The sequence below is a fragment of the Scomber japonicus genome, chromosome 14, assembly GCF_027409825.1.
Source record: "Scomber japonicus isolate fScoJap1 chromosome 14, fScoJap1.pri, whole genome shotgun sequence".
NCBI lineage: Eukaryota > Metazoa > Chordata > Actinopteri > Scombriformes > Scombridae > Scomber > Scomber japonicus.
Window position 1 is genome coordinate 9448865 of NC_070591.1, and position 23050 is coordinate 9471914.

Below are 23050 nucleotides of genomic sequence, written 5' to 3' on the forward strand. Positions count from 1 at the left end.
TCTGCACAAGATTTGCAGGGATGGATCAAGCATGCAAAACCATTCTCCCTAAGGTGTATTAAAGGAAAGGAAATGAGGTGATATATGGATGAGAAGCACAGAGAACAGGGTTGACTAACACACATATAGGCTACTGTATATATATATGTACAGAAAGAGTATTGCTTTACTGGAATTTATTCATTCAGTTTTACAAAAAGAAACCCACCACATCCACGTTGACTCATTTTTGTAACATATTACTGTAAGGTAGCACAACCACGCAGAAAGTAGGCGTCGACTGTTTGTGTTTTTTTAGGTCATTGTGCTATGAGGTCAACGTTATGCTACACAAGATGAGAGTTGAGATATATGTTTTGGTTGAATTAGAGCATTTTGGATGTGCTGAGCTGCATGTTGGTAAAGAGAACTGTGTGAAAAGTTTTGAAAAAGGTGAAATCTAAATTATTATATTTATATATCAAAATCTGTATTCTGGATGGAGGAAATAAAAACAAGATGGAGGATGTGGAAAAGTGTGCAGGAAGAACAGGGGGCGGGGGGCGGGGGGGTGGGTTGTTCAAACCGCAAAACTGCATGTAAGCCTTAGCCCCACCTGCTCCCCTGATAGAAGGGGTTAATCTCACATACACACACATGCAGCATTGTCAGTGCATATTAAAACACTTTGTTCTGAACTGTGTGTGCACGTGAAATCCTCTTTGCACACATACTCACATGCACGCTCAGGCAGCAGTGTCAGGGGAGCTCTTGGCTAACATGCCAGGAATTGATTTTTTACCTATGGATCCAGACACTAAAGACTAAAAGACATGTTAGCCTGAGTGCAGTGGGTCCTGTTATTAAACATGAGTGCAAAGGGCTGAATTATCTCTCTATATAACATCAACTATGAAGAACTCAACACAAACATCAGCTGTGCCTCTACACACACTCATTCTTCCACCACAAACACTTTTTCTTCTTGCTTTCCAATGTGTAGCTCAAGGACATCAACTCACCCACAGAATCATTCATTCATTCATTCTCTTCTAGTTCATACTGGATCATTTTGTGGCACATTAAGATTCCCATCAAAACATTTAAAGCTCCACTTAAAAACACATTTTCAAATAACGACGACAACGAGTGGAGCAGGAGCAAATTTGAGCAGCGTAGTTTAGTTTTATTTAACTTTTTGTTTATTTAACAACTATTTTAATAAGTGAATCATCATTCTAGTCATTTTCTAAGCAGCATATTTGTTGGTTGCGGTGTCTCAAATGTGACGATTTGTTGCTTTTATGTTTATCACATGATTGGATATCTTTGGATTTTGTTGATGGGATAAAACATTTGAAGATGTCACCATAATGGGCATGTTTCACTGACACTTTATTCAGTGGGTAATGCTGTAAAATATCTCTTTTCAGTTGCTCAAAAAAAATATGCATGTTGTATTTCAGATTGCATGTTAATTGAAGAAATTTTTTCAAACTGGCATCTCTGGTACACATGTGTTAAGGTTATGGGTGTGTGTGCGTGTATCATTTTTGGTGTGTGTGCGTTTGTGTTCCTGACTAAGCTCTCGGTCTCTGCAACTCTGCAAGAAACAGAGCTCGGTGTGGCTGCGTGCCAACTGCTGCTTAGCTACCGAGACACACAGTCCTACAACAATAGATCCAGAGCTCAGCGAGGCTGACTTCGCTGGCCGAGGTCACGGATTGTAACAGCGTGCTGCTGACAGCAGGAACAGCAACCTCACACTTCCAAAAGCTCTCATAAAACTTTACTGCGAGGAGGCACGGACAACACCTGCCACTTCCACTGGCTGCCAACGGAGCACAACACATGACAAACAAATACACATGCAAACAGGCGGAGGCGAACATACACTCACATGTGTTCATGTTAACACGGAAGCACGGAGTAACAGCTGCACTTCTCCTTTTGAACGCGCTGCCAGCTGATCTGCAGAGAAACCTGTCAAACGGTCCTATTTAGCATACGCCAAAAAGAAGCAGAGCCTGCATCAATCCACCGTTTCGCTTCCCAGATGTCACCGAGTTCTCAGCAGGGTTCGAGTTCACACAGACCTGCTGCACAATGCTTTCATTTTGAGTTAAAAGGTGTGTAATGCTCGAAAAAGGTCAGTGCTGTGGCAAGTCAAAAGGGTGACACACTTTCAGGATCACAAGGCACGGCTCGGCGGAAACAAACAACTTTACCAGAGGCAGTGTTTCTCGGCTGGTAGATCAGGAACCTAAAATGGGTCAGGGGATACTGTAACATGCTCGTGGACAAAGAGGGACTCTGCTAACTAATCGGTTAAGTCTACGGAGGTAAAAATGTAGGTCCTGATACATAACCAGTCGAGAACCACTGGCTCGATTCAAATCCTTAAAGCTTAAGCAATCAGCTCATGTAACAACACTTCTAAATCCTGACATCGATATAACAAGACAGCTAACACTAGCCCAGTTGTTTTTGCAATAGGCCTACTTAAAAAGGCATTTGTGGCTGCAAGGGCTTTCAAGTAAGTCGTCACACTTCGATTAAAATCCTCAATTTCCAGCACAGAAACGGGAAGATGCTTCAATGATACATTTGTGACATAAGAAAAAGGTTATTTAAGATTGTTTTATTACCAACTTATGTGCTGATGATTAACTCAATTAGTCAATCATAAGTGCCCATTAAGGTTACTCAGAGTAGGTGGTCCCTGTTTTTTCCTCACCAAAGGTCACACACAGTAGGATGCAATGAAGCAGAAAATCTCAAATCTGAGAAGCCGAAACCAGAAAATTTGTCATTTTTGCTTTTACAATGAAACTGAACAAAACAAAACATAATTAAATCAACTTATTAGCAGTAAATGCTTGACATAAACTGACATATAGGAACAAAAAACAACAATATTAGATCAAAAATGTGACTAAAAGAGCAAAAGAAGGCCCACATTAGACAGCAGATCAAGGTAGGACAGCAAAGTTCGATTACATTAAAAAAATAATCCCGGACCGATATGATGATGTAACATCTTCATTACTGGAAAGCGGCAATCATTTCTTCCTAGTAAGCGGGTCATCAGATCAATAAATAATAACTGATGCCTGGAATAGACTCGGAGGGGGATGACATGTTTTTGGCTCTCAGGAAATGTGGGGCTAAACAATATGAAGCACACCTGCCACTATGTTTGTAGTGTGTGTGTGTGTGTGTGTGAGTGTGAGAGAGAGAGAAAGAGTTCAGGTTCATTGTGGAAGATCTGATTTTATTGAACTAAAACATTTCTAAAAAGAAGTTTGAGTTCTCATATTTACTTTCCTGTTTGCAAGAAATGGTTTAATGTGTCAGCGAATTGACCAGCTGTTTAGTGAATGTGTTCAGAAACCTGTGAGTTATCTATTTACTTTAATCACTATGTGAAATCTGACAGAGAGAAAAAAAATAGCTGATCTTATTACTTGTGGCTGCTGTGATCTTTGTCGAAGCCCTTCATCAAGAAGGTCATCAGATAGCTAATCATCACTGTATTACTGGCACTCGCCACATCCTCTAAACACTCTAAGGCTTTTACTGTAGGTTTCATACCTTTCATGTTTCCTATGAGCAGCTTGCGAGCGAGATACTTTTTGAGCTCCCCAGCTGTTCCACGCTGAGCAGCAAGAATCAGAAGTTCTTCAAAAGCTTACAGCAACAATTTTCCAAAAACAGAAAGTCTCTCTCCGCCCTTCCTTTCCCTCCTCTTCAGTCTTTTCATCTTTGCATCCCTTGCGACAAACTTGCTTGTTCCCTTTACCGCAAATAGATGGCTGAACTTCTTATGTGTTATGTGCGCACATACTCATACATTTATATTGCACCGCTGTAATGTATGTGTGTGTGTGTGTGTGTGTGTGTGTGTGTGTGTGTCTATGTCATTTTTCCACAGCTCATTTTACACTGTGATGCTCACTTCTAGGCAACTGTCCGAATTAGATTAAGTTACAAGAAAGGCCAAAGCCAAGTCTGCAACCAAAGAGACACAACATTTACAAAGAACACGGCTATCTAACAAATAATGGACAGAGCAAGACTTTAAATGGATTACTGACGCTCAGCAAAGTGCCACTTTGTGAGATGATGTAGAAATTTGAAAAAGCATGTAAACAGCAGTATTGGTGGTGCAGTAAGGAGCGATGAGGAGAGACATTATTCACATGGAAAACAGAAGTTCACGACCCTTTAAAAGCAAACATCTGCTTATGTCTGTGTCCGGCTATTTCTGGAACTTTCCAAAACTGACGATCCCACATTCACACCCGCTTTTTTTTTCCTTCTTCTTCTTCCTCCTTCTTCTTCTTCCTTCTCTGGCTCTCTTTTTTCATTCTTGACACAACTATTTTTGTCACTTTTTCATGTGAGCAGCTGAGTGCAAACACTATGAATGCCGACCAGAAGAGATTGTCTAAAAATGACACCGTTCTCATGTATTTAAACAATATCACGTCACCCCTTCCCTCTATGATGGCTGGCTTCTTACTCTGCCTTTCAGCGTGGCTTATCAACCTATAAACTGATTCTGTTCATGCTTAACAACTCCGGTACACTGATTTTTTTCTTTAAATGGGGTATATTGTATTATGTGAAGCACTTTGTAACCTTGGTTTGGTTTATTATTATAATAATTACTAATCTAGTGTCATTTATGGAGTAAAACACTTAAAATTAACTGATTCCAGCTTCTCAAACATGACATTTTGATGCTATTCTCTGTTGTATATCAGTGTAAGTTCATTTAGATTTTGCAGATTTGAAGATATCATCTCATACATTCTGTAATTTTATACATTATTCAAGACAAGAAACATGATATCACCATGTTTTAGTGACTTCGGTTTTCCTTTGATAAAGGCAGTGGTTTATAGTAAAGTCAGTGGCGCCCGCCCACCTTTAACTAGCCAGGTTTCCATTTTGTAGTGCTAACCTCAGTTTGATTAAATCACGAATGGTTAGATTACCACACAGAGATGAATCCAACCCCAGGGAATTCCATGTAGGTAAAATAATGTCACAGCAAAAAATCTCACATGAAAAGACTGAACACATGTCACCGTTTGTTTAGTCAGTAAATATGATTACTAATTGAAAATGAACATGATATTTGCTGCAGCTCTGTCATCAGTCTACAAGATCAAGAATCATTACCACAATAATCAATCAGTCATTTTTATCCCTCCCCTCCCCTCCCTTGTCCTTTTATTTGACCTTACTGCTTCTGCTTTTGGGTTATTTTGGGGATTTTGTTGCCACTACAGAGATGTTTTATCTTGTTATTCTTGTTTTCAGATGTGTATCATCTTATTGAATTTGTTTCTATTTTGCCTAAACTTCTAAACCTCCTCCGCAGCATTAAATCAAGGGACATGCAGCTTTTTTAAAACCACATGCTGCTAAAAGTAAACTAACAATAATGAGAACATTTTAGACGTATCACACAAACATTAATACAGATTTCTTTTAAACAGATCCTGTTGCATCCTCACTGGATTGGCCAACTTTATAAAAAAAAAAAAAAAAAAAAAAAAGCAGCTGTTTATTATGGAGCCGGTAAACAAGAGGTGGGAAAGGGGCGAGCATCAGCTGATCCACCTCATGCTGCTAAGAATCTAGCTGACCTCACCTCTTGTAACAAAAGCTTTCTTTGTCAAGTTCCCACTCTGAGAGGAACTCTTCACCACTTAGGCCGTGTCCTGTTTGGAAAGTATTTCTGTTCATTGGAAGAGAAAAGTCTTAACCAACAAGCCTTTAAGGAAGAGAGGTGAAGTAGAGTCAAACCTCAACATGACAGCGAGTGAAAAGATCTCTCGGGAGGCCTAACTGCGAGCTTAAAGTGAAGTTTTTGGCTATCTAAAGTGCAGCTTTGTACTAACTGTATGACAATATTAATTTGTCTGAAGTGCGAATGTTTATATTGAATTTTAACCATAGTGACAATATGCATAAGTCATCATATGAGGCAATGCAACGCACCTCCGGCCAAGTCCCTAAAGAACTGTTCACTACTTGTGTTGATAATAAATCTTATTAACATTTGGAAAGAGGGCAAAAACATCCACATGTCCCACACACACATGCACATGTCGTTTATTGTACTGCTGAGATTACGTTTCTTCTTATCGAACATTTCTAACTTAACGCCAAAAAAAGTCCTAATAATGTGAAACTGTCTTAACCAAAAGACTAAGGAGAGAATTACAGTGTATAATTGCCTTTTTTTTGTCAGAATTTCACAAGCATACACTTAAAAGACTTTTAATCAGTCGGGGATGAGCTTCAAGCTATTTTGACATCATTAAAAAAGGGGCTTCTGTCTCCAGTAGCTATTTGAACTACTATGAAACATTATAAGAGGCTGCACCATTAATTTAAAGGTTGTTTAAAGAGTTTAAAATCTACAATTAGACTTATAAAAAGGTACACATTATCTTAAACCACATCTTCACCTCTGAGGAGAGCTGACATGATGTTTATTTTAGTGAGAGACCTAAAAAGACCCCTCCTTGGATAAACGTTTTTTCTAGATAAACCTTTTTCAGATTCACACACTGAACAATGCAGAACAAGGTGCTGAGGCGTTACTGTTAACGTATCTGGTCTCAAGTTTGATCTTTTATCGTGTCAAAGGGTCATTAAACAGGACACTGAATCTCACAACAGATAAAGTGATTAAAACAAAATGTAAGCCCGAGGCCCTTCTGTTGTTGAAGCTAGTTTTCCGATGGCAGGATAAAAAAAAAAAAAATTTAAAAAAAAAGGAGAGAAGAAAAAAATCCCAGAAAAAACAGCCTTATGGGTCTGGACATAAGTCATCTGTTTATGGGCTCATCTCGAGCGCAGAGCTTGAGATGAAAGGCTTCCTACAGTTTCTTGGAATGTCTTTCATTGTTTTTCCAAATGGTGACTAAAGTGGAGCATTATGCCGCACATAATGCTGGAGGTTTTACGGTTGTAGGAAAAGGGATGACTGCTGCGTCCGACCATAAACCTCATCCTTGTAAGTGGTGTTTGTCTAGAAAACAGTTTAATCTTAACGGCATTTAATAACAAGTCATAGTATAGTTTAACCCTATGAATTACAGCAAAGTATCTCAGAGTCTTTTGATTTGAGTGTGTGTGTGTGTGTGTGTGTGTGTGTGTGTGTTAACGTTCTGCGAGTGTTTTTAATGTAAGTGAAATGCATTTGTGTGGGCGCCGGCTCGTTTTCAGACGCCCTGGGACTGCTCTCCAGTGTGTAGAGTTGCATGGACGGGTCAGTGGAGAGGGATTGGTTTGCACACAGTGAAGATTAGACGCCCGATGATTCAGAAACTGATCTGTGGGGTGTAGGAAGGGAGGGAGAGAGGGAAGGGAGGAGAGGAGGGGGGGAGGGGGGGGCTGGCAAACCTGACGCCAGATTCTCTTTTCTCTCTTTGTATGCTATTCTGTCTCCTCCTTGGTCGAACTTGGCCCCCGATCGATGAACACAAACAGATGGCATCGGCATAGCAGGACATGTAAAGAAAGAGGGGGAGGAAGGGAAGGGGAGGGCAGGAACTCTACTCCTGTCATCTGGGACATGAGAGGAAAATGATTTTTTTTTTTTTTTTCTGTGAAATTGACTGAAGTGGGTAAGCAACACATATTGTCTTGATAAATAAAGGCATGATAAAAGACTTCTACATCAGTACTTTGATGCTTAAAACCTAACCAGGCCTCCTTCCAACCTCACAAAAGCCCTCCACCATCTCACTCATGTTCATCTGATGCCAACCTCCTGTCCCCCATAATCCAGGACCAAGTACTGGACCTGGGTTTGATATAATGTCTTGTGCCAAGTTGAGTATATTTAACGTGTGTTTTTTATCATTTGGACTTCTGAGAAAATAGTTAGATTAAGCAGCCAATTCATTTTCTGTCAGTCTAATTGATTAATTGAGTAATCGTCGCAGCTTTAGTTTGACTTCTGTAAAATGTTTTATATGACTTGTCATGTAAAGTCTTTAAAAAGCACTCTATACATACAATTTTTTATTATGATTACTATTTTTAACATCGTACTGTCACATAGATCAAACTTTTATACTCGGTATCCGCCAACATCTGAGTCTAATGTAAATATTTTCCCAACCTAAAGTGGTGCTGCATTAAAACTTAGCAGAGCAATCCAATTTAAATAAAGATACGTTTCACATCTGCTCTGCATCAACTAAGTATAGTTCACTACGGCAGCACTTTAAAAGCATGGTGCACCTGCAAAATGTTGCTGAAATATAGAGTTTTATACGAGAAGTGCCCTCCGTTCACATCACTGGCTGACCGAGGATGGTACTGCGGATGTCATTAATTATAACTAAAGCCAATCCACAGTTCTCATGCTTGCAACACTGTGCTTTAGAAACAGGCTCCAGTGTCCATGGTAAGTTCATGGTTTGTACCCAGAGAGTGCAATGGGTTGCAATAAACAAAAGCTTGGAAGTTGACCAAGTTTTATTTAGCTGATGACATTAAATTAAAAAATGTAATTTCACTGACCGAAAAGTACAGCAGGAAACCGCAGGATTCGTAACAGGGGTGATAAATGACTGTCATGTTTTCTTCTCTCAAGATGATTAGGAACTACTTTTTTCATTCATCACGACAGTCGCCAACAGATTTACAGAACAGAGACCTTCCAGAGGACTTTTGGTTACCTGCCAACCTGAGTGGATGACAGCACACACTGCCAGTTTTTGGCAAATGGCTCGAGTTAATTTTCCAGCAGATTTCAGAAGCAGGGCTATACAACACCTTTTTCCATTTTTTAAAGTCCAAATCCCTTTTTTTTAAAAATTCAAATTACACTGTAAAGATTTTAAGCGTGTTTGATTTAATATGTGCTGAGATGTAACTGCAATTAACTCATAACCTCTTGTTTCTTTTTGCTGACTCCAACGGGAAATGTCAAACTTTTCAATGTGGAAATGATCAGAGTCATTTCCATTCATGCACCAGATCACCCAGAAACTCCAGTCTTCTGTCTCAGACTAAAAACCCGCAGTGTGTACTGGCACACAAACCATTTCCATCCAGAGGAACTAAAAAAGCCAACACAGGACCTTATGACAGGGAAAAAAGAAAAAAAAAAATCACTGCTGATGCAACGTTAGAAAATTTATGTAGCGTGAATTACATCTCCTGAAACTGCAGCTGCGTGTACACATAGAGATAAGACTGCATTATCAATATGAACCAGAGTGTGAAATCCTTGGATGTGTTACTGAGCTGGAGCTTAGACAAAAGAAACAGAATAATGTAGAGTGTGAGTGCACGTACGCATGATTTAAATATATCTTCATTTTGCTTCATTTGAGTATTTTACTTATTATTCTTAAGCTAAAACGCAGAAACCGTGGACACGCCTGAAGCCAGTCTGCTCTAGAGTCTTATACATAGAGTCAGCGTGTCGATGCACACAGGAAGTCCCAATTCCCTCCCCACTCACAGACAGGCACACTTCTCATTCTCGTTCAACGGTCCCTAGAGGTACCCTCCAGTGTGTCTCGTGTGTGTAAGGGTGTGTATGTGTGTGCGTGGTTCAATATTTACACCGAGATGGATGGAAACATGCCAGCTTCACATGATACAACCTCCATGATACATCCTTTGAGAGGAAGGAAGGCAACAGATAGAGTACATGCAGCTTCAAGACAAAAGGTAGTGGGGTCAGTGTAACCTCTAGAGTTGTTCTAATGACGCCGCGGTGAGAAACACACACCTCAAGGAGGGGGGGGAGGCTGTGGCTCAGGAGTGTTTGGTCTACAAATTGTAGGGTTAGTGGTTCAAACCTCGGCTCATCCTGTCCACAAGTCCAAGACACTGAAGCCTAAAGCTACCGCAGCGACAGTCAGTTGTGGCGATTGGTGTGTGAACATGTGTGAATTAGAGGCAGATTGTAAAGTGTATATATATATTTACCTTTTACCAAAAAAAATCTATGAAAAATGAAAGACTGTGTGCCTAACCAGAATAACCAGCACATAAATGATCTACAGACATATATTGCAGTGAACTGTAAGAGACTTACTTGAAGCTTGTAAGCTCTACAGCACCTTAATGTCACCCAAACACTCGGTTAGATCTCCAACAATTAGTCATTTAATAGGTAGGTAGATAGATAGATAGGTAGATAGGTAGATAGGTAGATAGGTAGATAGGTAGATAGGTAGATAGATAGGTAGATAGGTAGATAGATAGATAGATAGATAGATAGATAGGTAGATAGGTAGATAGGTAGATAGGTAGATAGGTAGATAGATAGATAGATAGATAGATAGATAGATAGATAGATAGATAGATAGGTAGATAGGTAGATAGGTAGATAGATAGGTAGATAGGTAGATAGGTAGATAGATAGATAGGTAGATAGATAGGTAGATAGATAGATAGATAGATAGATAGATAGATAGATAGGTAGATAGGTAGATAGATAGATAGATAGATAGATAGATAGATAGATAGATAGAAGTTTTGCTGCTTTTCTCTGCTATACAGGTTAGTAATACAAACATTGATGGGTTTTGGACTGTTATTTGGAAAAAAGCAAGTAATTTGAAGACGTCACCTTGGACGCTGGTAAAGGGCAATTTTCATATATTCCAAGATTAATCAAGACAATAATACGCAGATTCACCGTTAATGAAAATAATTGTCCGTTTCAGCTCTACACTAGTTGATAAACATCTTTCTTCAGTGGATGTGATTCTGTTTTGTTTGTGTGAATCATGAACGTGGAGCAGAGCTGTGTTTCACTCTGGATAAGAGAATCTGCCAAGTGCCGTAAATATAAATGTGAATAAACAGTAGACTTACTGTGTGATGAACATCCTGCTTACTCAGGATGGTGCACACATGCTCTCTAACATAGTGAATAAAAAATTAATTAGCTTCGGCCCATCTGTCATGTTTTATGAGTGGTAGGTTACATTTCCTCCCTTTTTACAGAAACATATTACAAGACATCCACACTCTGTGGTGTCTGGGCTCTCTGGAATAACCATTAGCCTGCACCAGAGGGCTTATAAACTGGTACACAAAGCAGACCACTTCTCCATGTGCTGTTACCAACACAGTGAGTCGACATACACCGAAGTAGACAATATTAAGCCACGCTGAGCTAGCTTTTAAGAGGATCCCGTGTAGCTGTGGCTATAATGGAAAAAAGGAGTAGTTGGTAACAAGGCCGATCAGAATAATCCACTTGGGCTCGATGCCAAACACTTGACCCGAGGAAGCGTTGCCACAACAATACTCACACTCATCAGCTATAAACAGCGAGGCATGAAATATGTGGAGGAGGTCAGGAAGAGGACTTGAGCATTAGAAACAAGGTGAGGAATGTAAACCCCCGCTGTGTTGTTGAAAGCAGATGTGAACATGGTGAAGATGGCATCATAACCTTTCGGGTCTCAAAACTACACAAAATCAACCCACGAAGACACACGCTGAAACGTCCCATAAAAAGGTTTTAGGCTGCTGCAAAGCAAACACATGTTGCACCTCTCTGACCGATTTCAAAATGTGAGCATCACATGTCAAGCAAGGCGTGATCCCCTTTTTAAGAAAAATACACATTTTAAACTGCAAAAATACGCTAAGTGCACGCAGACCCAGACCTTCCATAGTGCACAATAGCACCATTCCCACCTCCGCCCGCCGGCTCCTAAAACAGCAGACTGGAGTCGGACCCTTTGGCGCCAAATTCCTGCTGAGAATTAAATTAACTCATCAAAACAAACTACCAGTCTGCAGGCTCCGAGAGAGACTGGCATCTCTAAGGAATCCAGTATCCAGGACCACTCCCATCGAAAACAGGGTCCTCAGTTTCCGCCTGAGGTGCTGGATGGCCGGACTTGTATCTGGGGTCAGGAGGCTTAGAGGCTCAGTGAACTACTACAATACATGTCAGGTGAAATGAGTCTCCTGTCATCTCATAGTGTCCATATTTCTGCTGTTATAAATACCAATAATTAAAAACAGCGACTGATCCTGTTTTGATTCTTCTTTCTATGAATAATGTTTGGAATATCTGTGTACATCAGACTTCCCTAAATCTAACTTAGGCTGCCTTAAATTAAAAAAGGATTACAGTAAGCCTGAATTCTCGAAAAAGTGACCAAAACAATAAAGCGCATTTTGTCTGAGGAGTGGAAGACATGAATTGTATAAACACTAAGCACCTGAGACTCATGAAGACCCTGATCTGTAGAGAAATACTGGCATATTCTTCAAACATCTTCAGAAAACAGTCCTACGTTACATAATGCTGCTACTATTTACATCATGGTCTACTTATCAAGCTAAGAGCATCTGTTCTTTCCCAAAATACTAAATATAAACTGTTACTGTGCTCTGTTTTTTAAAAATGTAATTATGATCCCCTTGTTTTTGTCCAGTTCCTCTTTAGTGCTTTTAATATGACTGACTGCATGAACCAGTGGCACCAGTAAGAAATCAATAAACCAGTGAAAGCCAGTTTTTAGGGCTGCAACTAAAAATCATTTTCAATGTCAATTAATATAATTGTTATTTCAATTATAACTATTAATCAACTAATTATTGAAGCCCTATCTTTTTTTTAATTTTTGACAGTAAGAAACAGATTTTTTGAAAAAGATGTGATAGTTTAAATAGTTCAATTTAATAAAAACGACCACAACAGAATGATGTACTGATATCCAGAAAGTTAAATTAAGACCTTGGCATGAAAATATGGAAATATACGTGTGTTATGACAAGATGAACTGCCAAAAAGCTGAGTAATTTTTGTTTTCCATTTCAGATTGATCATGTAAGCGTGCTACAATACAACTACAATAAAAACCCTAAAAGTGACTGGTTTGCTTCTCTTCAGTTTCCAGGGCAGGTCCGCTGAATGTGCTTTGTCAGGGCAGCCTGCTGGTTTTCCTGTAAGCGGCACAGGGAGGAGGCTAACTGATGACAGAAGGTAGGGAAAGAAATAGGAGGGCCGGTGTTCGGATTACAGTCTCATCAATGATTCAGTGTGAAGAGCACAGACACTCGTATGCACACAGACAACAAACAGCTCTGTCGGTGGACGTGCAACAAGACACTCGCTCATGTGAGGTCTCAGACACACAAAAATGCACACAGACGCAGACATCTAAGCACAAAGCGCCTGTGTTGAACATGCAGCCGCACGCTGATGCATGTGCAAACAGTGAAATGTGTGCAGTCATGCACATGGACCAGACACCTAAACATACATGTGTGTCAGGCAGTCAAACACATAAATCAAGTGCTTCTGATGCCAAACGCTGTCTTCTGATTGTACAAAGTAAACAATGTGACCTTCCTGGAAGCGCAGCACAGCAGCACAGAGTGTCCAGTATACGTAGTAGAGATGTGTGTGAGTGAATAGTGAACTCAGGATGATTCAGTGCAGCTGGGAAAACAACACAATCTATCTAAATCGCTGCTAGTTATTACTTATTTATTATTAAAATACATATTAAAGTCTGTAAGCAGGTTTGTAGCTCTGAATAATTTAAGTAACTGAGAAAAGCGTCTGATGAAACCTCATTACTGTAAGGTGTTACTGAGATCAACATGTGTCATTCTTTAAGAATGTAATACAGCCATAGCAATGCTTATAGCACCCAATCATGTAATAATTTCCTGAAAATGTAATAAAATTTGCACTTAACTTGATAAATGTAATAAAACCTAATAATGTAATAACCTGTCCAATAAAGTAATAAAATATCCTGACTGTAATACTGTAATAACATTTTTACCGATTATGTAACACCATATTAAATTATTGGGAATTTATTACATTTTCAGGTGTTTTTCCCCTATTTGTCTTTATAATATAATGCTTTTGATGGATAACTTCATACTCTGTTCATTTTCAGTCCAGAGCTCCACATTTGGATTACTATTAGATTAAAGTGCGGACTGTGAGCACCACAAAGCCATGTGTCCACATGTGCAGAAACTCAAGGACATGCAACATGGACCACAATAACACTATTACAAGCTTCTGGAGGGGTAACTGTTCCCAAAACCTTCTTCCTCTTCACTCTCTATGACACAGATTTCCAACAAAATAAATTAATTTAAAGGCGGTATACATAAGCATTACATACTTACTACATGACACCTGATATAAACATATATATGGAGTCATTTTCAGGACATTATTACGTTATTGGGTGTGTACGATAGAGCAGAGATGAGATATAAAGATTCAGCTTAGACTGAGACAACAACGGCTGCAGTCAGATTTTTCTCTCCGTGTGCGGTTATTCTTTCTGTCTCTTCAGCCTTTAGCCAGTTTATGTCTGCTTGACAAATGAATGATGGCACATGTTATTGCGTGACTTAGAGAAAGCTCAAACACGCTGTTTCATGTAAGCTGTCCGCCTGAACTTAAAAGCCCTTTAAAATCCGCAGAATAAATGAGACTAATTCCAGCTTTTTGATTAATTGTTTTGCCTTTTAAAGGGAGTTGTTTTGCTCTTCTGTTACACAAGTTAGGTTACAGCAATCTTTTACAGCCACTTGCCTTTCAATGTATTGGTGATCACAGAGTTGCCACAGTTACACCACTCTTATCGTGGATGAAATGCTGTGATAATAATGTGAGAAAGTTTAATTCTACTATTGGTTAGTGTTAATGTAACTTAAATATTCTGGGTTATCTAGCTTTGATAGTGTTGAATGGTATAATAACAACTGACATCTGGTCCACAGCAGCTTTTGTGACTATAAACATAGGAATAGTCTAATTAATCATGATTTGAGTTCCCATATTAATGATTTCAAGGCCTTTGGTACAGTTGAAACACTTTAAAGGGGACATATCATTGCTTTTGCGATATTTCTGTCATTGTTATAATGTTATTATGTCATTTGATTTGAAGTGAAGATATATAAAAATGCTCTCTGCAAGTCTCTGAGCTTTCAGTTTGCAGTGTTATCTCTATTTCCTTCTTCTGATGCTGTCAGATAGTTGCTAAGAGCGTGTTGTTGTTCCACAGGTGGTTAATGTTGTTCACTCACATATTTCACATCAGGATTGGGCTCCAACACGTACTTTAGTTTTTTAATGTACGCCTCCATGGCAACCATAAGTCTGTTGCTAAAAGATAAATAAGGACTTTTTTAACTGTAGATCAGTCAAAGATATTTCAGTAGAGCCTCAGAATATATATATATGTACAGTATGTATAGACTTGGAAATGTGCAGCCCTCTTTCGGTTACATCATTTCACATTGAGACCTGCTATAGTTCATAACATTCAGGACGGTGGTATAAAATGCCAAGAACAGCATGAAATAAACCAACAAACCCTAGACTAATAGTCAGTTTTACAGTACCTATAAAACATTGGGGGAAAGAAAACTGGTGGACAGGGTTTGGACAGGCCAGTCTCAGCTTTCTACGGTTGCGTGCTTGAGGCTGATTCATGTTTCCGTTCACCACTCGTTCCTGTTTGGGTCCCTGCTATGTTGGTGAAGTTTGCCTTTCTCTGGGGAGGGAATGGGAACAGTCAGGGAATGGCAACAGATAGTTTGTAATCGTTAGCCTCCTGTCCGGCTAAATGAGATGAACTTGTTGCTCGGTGCAGCTAGCGTTCAGGCTTCAGAGGGGTCAGTTTAGGTTTTGGCAGAGCTTGAGTCTCAGACTTCTGTCTCTCTGTGCAACACTTTTTAAAATAAAACAGACTTTGTTAACATTTCTGGAGATAAGAAGAACTCAATGTTTGTTTAGCTCTTCTCTTAACAGCCTCACCTATTGTGTAATCATTTATTGGACTCCACTTACATTTCACATTTCACATTTCAGCAACTTGTTTTTGTTTTTTCTGGTATGTGTTGAGTACAAGCACCTTCAGGTTTTGATTATTTAATGTATTTTTTTTTTATAGCAAGTACTACCTTGTCTGTCTCAGTATTATTCACAGAAACTGCAACGCTCCCCGGGGGGGAAGCCACTGCCCCCATAAGTCACACACTCGACCTTTTGTGTAAGTAAGGATGCACAGACAAGCTCATTTGAGACAGGAAGGTTGGAAAGTGAGGCAGGAAATGGCAATCATGCATGATCAGAGGGGAGTTGATAATTACAGGTCTGTGTGTGCATATGAGTATGTGTCTGAGAGGGTGTAAGTGCGTGTGTGTTTCTGTGGAAGGGATGGGGGGGGGGGGGGGGGATGCCAAATTATATCAGAAGTTTCAACTAAAGCTGACTGTATGAAAAAAAAAACAACATAGCAAGGAAACCACAGAGGATCATGTCCACACCCTCACAAACCTTCCTTTCAGGATTTATATGTATAACCTCAACAAGGCTTTCAGTTTCTGCTTGAAAAAGTAAGATACCGATGGAACGGAGGGAAATGAATTAAGTCATAGCAAAAGATTGTGGGCGGTGGTATCGAATACACCCACAACAGAGAGGTGAAGAAGAAAGCAATTTGCAATTTTTTTCAGATGCTGATCATCCATCATTCAAAGTAGGAAATGCACAGCAGCTAACAGACGATAGCTTTTTATCTACATCTGGAAATTTCAGCGTTCTACCTGCTGCTTCGGACATAAATTACTGTCAGGGGGGTTTCTGCTCTACTAACAACCTAGCAGGGGGGTAAAACACGAAACGGTACATTTTTAGACTGTATTTCCCCAAATTTTAGGAGGAAGGAAGCTCATTATGCTACACTACAGAAATATTTTTTTACTGCATCATAGAAAATTAAAAATAGCAAAGTTTTCTTTTTCGTGATTAATCTTAAAGGCAGGCAGGTTTTTGCAAAAATTCTTTAAAAGATAACAAGAACGATACATCATGGCTAAATCCTAAAAAGGAATGCAACAAGTATCTGGACTGAATTTTAGCATTTTTAGTCTATAAAATCGTGAAAATGGCTGTTAAGATTTCCCAAAGGTAACGTCTTTTAATGTCACATCTCGTCCGAGCAACAGGCAAAAACCAATAGATATTCAATATTACTCAAATGATGTAAAACAGAAAAGAGCAAAACATTTTAGCACTGGAAAAATTGAGAGCAGCAAAATGCTTTTGATGAAATTGTGCCCTTTGATTTTTTTTTTTTTATCTCACACTGTTTATTTCAAGGAATTAAACATTGCAATGTTAGTAGTTTTTTCCCCCCGGTATACTTCAGCTCCACACGTGTCAGCACATCCCTGACATTAACGAACATTTTCCCGGAGCTCCACCAACATTTACAAATAAGGATCCTATTCATAAATTCAGCTGGATTACCGTTAAAGTCATAAACTTGCCAAATAGGACTGTGAACTCCCCAACAGCTTTTCTAAAGAGCCTCACTATGTTTTAGTTCCTCCTCCTCCTCCTCTTCCTCCTCCTCCTCCTCCCTTACTTGTCTGACTCAGGTACTGGCAGCAGGAGAGAAGACTTGACGTTACTTTCAACAGCTTACAAACAACAGGAGGAAAGAGACAAATACTAATTAGGTAACGGTGAAAGATAAATAATAAGAGGAGAGGTAGTGAAGGGTCTGGAAGGCTGAGCGACAGTATCCCAGGAGCAGAGGAGGTTTTTAGTACAGTACTGAGAGATCAAATCTCTTACAGCTGTTATTCAGTCTATAACCTTTCTTCACTATTCCTTTTGTGAATAAAAATGTCATTAAAAAAGCTCCTTGAATAAATAATTCTCTTCATGAGAGCAAAAGCAATACAGATTGTGTGATAAAGACAAAAAAAGTACTAAACGTCATCTTACAATCTGCATTCAGACACTGTGCAGGTGTATATTCACTGTACAATGGGCCTTGTATCGTCCTCTTTCACCATGCAGTCCTTATATGTATCACGCACACACACACACACACACAGTACATTTACATGCACCGTTTAATGCTATTACTCTGAGGAGACCTGATTTACATAATGTATGCAGTTTACAGTAAACTGACTTCTGAATTTACATAATTTATATAATAATTGGATGTGTGGTGACCGACAGAAAGCATCTTATTAAAACCACAAACTAACTGAAGGAAAATGGAGGGACTTGGTTGGAGTTTGTTTTTCTCTTTACGCTCATACTAGTCCTAACATGACATCACCGTCAATAACAAACTGTAGACTTGTAGACTCTGCATCCCTGCAACCAAGCACTAATGACTCCTTATCATTCATTTTGATCATTTTGATTATCAACCAGAATTCAGCACGTACTGACTGAGTTGTATCAGGCATTTCTGACAGTCTCTGCAAATCTCTCCATCCACATTAAAAAGCTAAATGCTAAAACTGGTGATTCTCCTCGTACTGGGCATATGCATGACGACAGACGTGCAAGTCGGCCACAGAAAAGCTGATGCCCAAAGTGATGCAAACTGGGCCAAAGACGTGTCGGAGCAGGCTGAATAAACACAGACTGAAACGGTACAAACATTTGTGCGGATTAAGCGAGACCAAATTTTGCTTTATCTTTTGTGGTAATAATATTTGGTCCATACTGAGCCAAAAAAACTCACTTACTGAATATTTGTGTCCTTACATCCCTACAACGAAGAAGGCTAGTAGTTAATTAAAGGTGCAGTGTGTAGAACTTAGTGGCATCTATTGGAACAGACTTGGCATATTCATAGTATGTTTTAATGAGTATAATAAGTAAAATAATCGGGAGCAGGTCCTCTTCCACAGAGGCCACCATGTTGCACAGCCATGTTTCTACAGTAGCCCAGAGTGGACAAACCAAACACTGATTCTAGAGAGGGGTTTTAATGTTTTTGTGTTTTGCAGCTGCCGTACATTCTCCTACATGCTTGGACGGGGAGAGACGATGTAATCTGCAACCTCATGCCACAAAATCCTCTGCACTGGTTCTTTAAGTTTCCGTGTGAATGCCTCATTAGTGAACATACATGGAAACTTGAATGATAATGTTTCTGATAGCAGGAAGAGTATAAGAGAACTATACCGAGCACAAACTGCCTCGAGCAACACTATGGAAAAATGCTGGCGGTTTAATGCCCCCCTCCTCCTCCTTTTCTTCCTTACCTTGCAGAAACAAGGCCATAAAAACGTGCCCACTGTCTGACCCACTTTCCATGACAGACGTAATCTCCCTCCACAAACTTCAGCCTGTTTACCAGCCCAGCAGAGAGTAAGCCGGACCAGGAGGAGGGTGCCAAGCTCCTCGCACACAGCGGGTGGAAATCTGCTGCTCAGCTGTGCCGACAATTACACCCGTGGACCCCTGCTGAGCTCGCCGGCTCTCCCTGATGAGACTGCACACCACAGGCATGTGACACGCACAGATAAATGCAAACACTTCCCAAAACGAAGGTCTCCACTACATGATGAACAAGGTTTAAATGGGAGCAAACGGATTCTTTTTTTAACATTTGGCATGTTGTTGATTCGTTGGTTTGAATATAAAACAAACTCAACACCAAGAAGATAGCCACCAACAGCTGGCATGATTTTTATAGCTTTCATCTATTTCCATTTGAGCAAATATGCAATAAAAGTGGGTTTCCTCATTTTACTACAGACCCCAGCAGGTACAATGTCAAGAGAAAAACCCCTTAAATGAATAGCTTTTGCAACAAAGTAGACATTTGTTGCCTGAAATTAACAATTCCTACCCTCAAATTTGAAGGCTAAATATGCATATTAGGGGCTTTACGAGGGTGGGATGAGGAAGTGGAGGCATACTGTGGTGTGCTGTCTTACCACTACACTTTGGAAGACCTCCAGAAACGTGTGCATATCATAAAAATGTATATACTATATATATATATATATATATATATATATATATATATATATATATATATATGTATATTTAAACTTTGTTTAATAAAGTCATAAAATGAACAAAAAAAGGCACAGACATAAAAGTGAAAAGGATATTTTGCAACAAAAACTTGTATTGTAAACACTGCAGCACTTTAGACTTTTTCCATCCAGAAAATGGATAAATGCAAATGTTAACTCTTCAAAAATGTAAATATTGCTATAAGCCATATTTCCAGCACTTCTGTAATTATGGTACAATCTTTTAAATGAGTTTCACGCTGCTACTGGATCACATATCTTACAGAGCCAAAACGGGACCATGTAAAATCTTTAATTTGAAATAAAAACCTTTTAGCAATAATTGATGAAATCCGAGTTATGAGGGGTTTTTGTTCCCGGGCAGTTACTCAGCATCCAGCCTGGGCCGAGCCTGGGAGGCCTCTCTGAGTCCCCACAGACTGGGTTACTAAGGATACAGGCAGCACTGAGCCTCCATTAAGACATCAGAGCTCTCTCTGCGCTCCTGTCTGACACCATCGACTCCAGTTTCCTCCCTGAAACTGAGACTCTAAACCATGCTGGAGAACACACACACATGCCTGCAGGCAACACACCCAAAGCAAATGTGAAAGCAGAAACATGCACGCACACATATCACTCTCTCCCCTGTTGCAGGGCAAACATTGTCCCAAACACTTCACAAATGTAAGTTATCACCATTTGCAGCCTATAAATAGTCTGCACAAAGAGATTCTTTATCCTGCCTTTTTTGCTGATATCAGTGCTGAAATCTGACTCTTGTGTAGCTCTCTGCAGCAGATTCATCTCTGTTGGGTCACTCTCAGGCTAGATTTATACTTCTGCATTGAGGGGTTACCTTTGGCTGTACCTATGCTCCGAGGCCGTCATAGCTGATGTGCACCTCCTCAAAAATGTAACAACATATCAGGACTGTAGCTGCTACCAAGATGGGACACAGACACCATGAGAACTGTGATTGGTCAGCTTGTGTTTTCTCCTACATGTCTCTGATGCCTCTAAAAAAAAAAAAAAGGCTTAGTTGTCTTCTCCTTTTCAGCAACACACATCTGGCAAAGCCATCTCCACTGCAAACCGTCTTCTCATCACAATCCCCCGCTTTCTATTACAGTGAGTGAAACAAGTAAGACCAGAGAGAATAGTAGCATTTTCAGTAATGAAACAAAGCAGACCATCCCACCTTTGTTAATGTGTCAAAGTAAATGATACCCTGTAAGCACAGTTGCCGAGTGGAGTATAATTAAAGCAATATACAACCCGATCACGTATTATAAAACTGTAAAGTGTCGCGGTGCTGATATCAACGGGTGAAGTCCGACACTGAAGTACAAATCAAAAGCTGTACCGTTTTTATCTACCGCAGGAATCCAGTTAACTCCTAAATCATTCTTCATGCATTTGACACGTTTATAAACTTTGAAATGTTGTAGATTACAGGATGGAGTTGCAACACAGCACTTTGCAGCACATATGCATGGGTTTGACTGTATGGTTGCTTGAATGTGCATCTGTGCCTCTATATTTTGGACACTTATACACTTTTATACTACTTTCTTCTGTGTTTAACTTTCAAAATGTAAAAAAATAACAGCCCTGAAACACACTTAATATGTGAAAAAAGTCAGTCTCAACCTGCCACAATGCTTATAAAGCACACAGACGTAACAAGAGTTGCTCAGCTTCTAGCATCGATAGTTCAGCAGGCATCTAACTATGATTTGAAAGTCCTATTCTCATACAAATCAGCCCCATTTGTTTGGTTAATGAGTAAAGTCAGCTGAAAGAATGAAAAGCATCGACCACCACAACCGGTCAGCATTTAAAGTTTCCTGATTAATCACCACGCTGACAAGCAAACAATGGAAATAAGGCTCGGGGGCATCTTGGTGGAGCAGCAGCGGCGGCAGCGGTGGTGAAGCACAGATGGAGTTAATGTCTGTCTGTCTGTCTTTCTGTCTTTCTTTACTGTGACATTTCCAACACAGACTGAGGGGCGGTGGGGGAGTCAGTGTGTGATCTCTATCAGGAGCAGAACTTATCACATCATCGCTTACCAACCGGGACAGAGAGAAGAGAAAAGGGTGGATGGTGGAGGATGGGAAAGGAGGGAGAGGGGGAAGGAAAGGAACAAGAGAAAGAGAGAGAGAGAGAGAGACACAGAAAGCACAATGAGATGGGAGATAGTGAGAAGGCAGAAGGGGAAGGGAGGGGAGGGAAGTCATTAACTGGCAATCAAGCTTTTAGTAATGGAGAGAGTCTGTGCATTTGCTTAATTCCTTATCAGGCAATGTTCCCTTTCCCACCCTCTCCTCTCTCCCCCTCCACCCACCCCTCTTAGTGACAGGTCAGCATGGAGACTGAAAGTGATGTAAACTAATACCTGCACCTCTCTCTCTCTCTCTCTCTCTCACACACACACACACACACACACACACACACACAGATATAGCCACTGCTGCTCACCAGAGGCGTTATCTTTACAGAGCTTCTGATTTCCACTGTGATAAAGAAAGAGCACAAACAGGTGCATAAGTGTGCATTATAGTGTGTGTGTGTGTGTGTGTGTGTGTGTGTGTGTGTGTGTGTGTGTGTGTAATAATGTGTGGGTGTGGGTGTGTGTGTGTGTGTGCTGCAGCTGCAAAGTGCTGACCTGCAGCACACATAATAATAATAAAAAAAAAACCAGCACCCCTTGATTGTCATGACTTACCTGCACAGAGATAGAGAGAGAGCTTATGCATTATTATTATTTGTATTAAATGTGTTAATAAATGATCTGTGAACGGTGACGGAGCAGAAAGCAGGACAAAGCAGGTACCACAAAACACTATGGCTAGCGCTCACTTAGCCCTACTATGGTTTGCGGTGTCTTATTATCGCTGGTGTGACTGTGAAACATGTACTCACTGCGATATAAATGTCGATTATTTCTTCCTCACGTCCTCCGGTGCAGCTTCTCCACACAAGCCGCTGTCTTGTCTGGCTTTCCCCCAACTTGCTGAGGCTGGTAGCAGACTAGCTAGCGTTTAAACCGGCACACACACACTTACACATACACACACACATATACAAAAAAGGATTTTAATTTCTCCCTTAAAGGCTGCTTTACCCGAAAAAATAAAAACCCGTGCTATGAATTAAAAAAAAAAAAAAATTAAAAAAAGGAAAGCAAAATATGGTTTTATAATGTGTGCTCCTGTTT

The 23050-nt window shown here is 39.9% G+C and overlaps 1 protein-coding gene across 1 annotated transcript in view; it reads right to left on the bottom strand.

The window, feature by feature from the left end:
• Window positions 1-22808, bottom strand: part of peli1b (pellino E3 ubiquitin protein ligase 1b) — a 43063-nt gene extending 20255 nt beyond the window's left edge. The window contains exon 1 of the mRNA XM_053332887.1: window positions 22756-22808. The gene's annotated coding sequence lies outside the window, so the exon portion shown is untranslated. The remainder of the gene's footprint in view (window positions 1-22755) is intronic.
• Window positions 22809-23050: the final 242 nt, after the last annotated feature.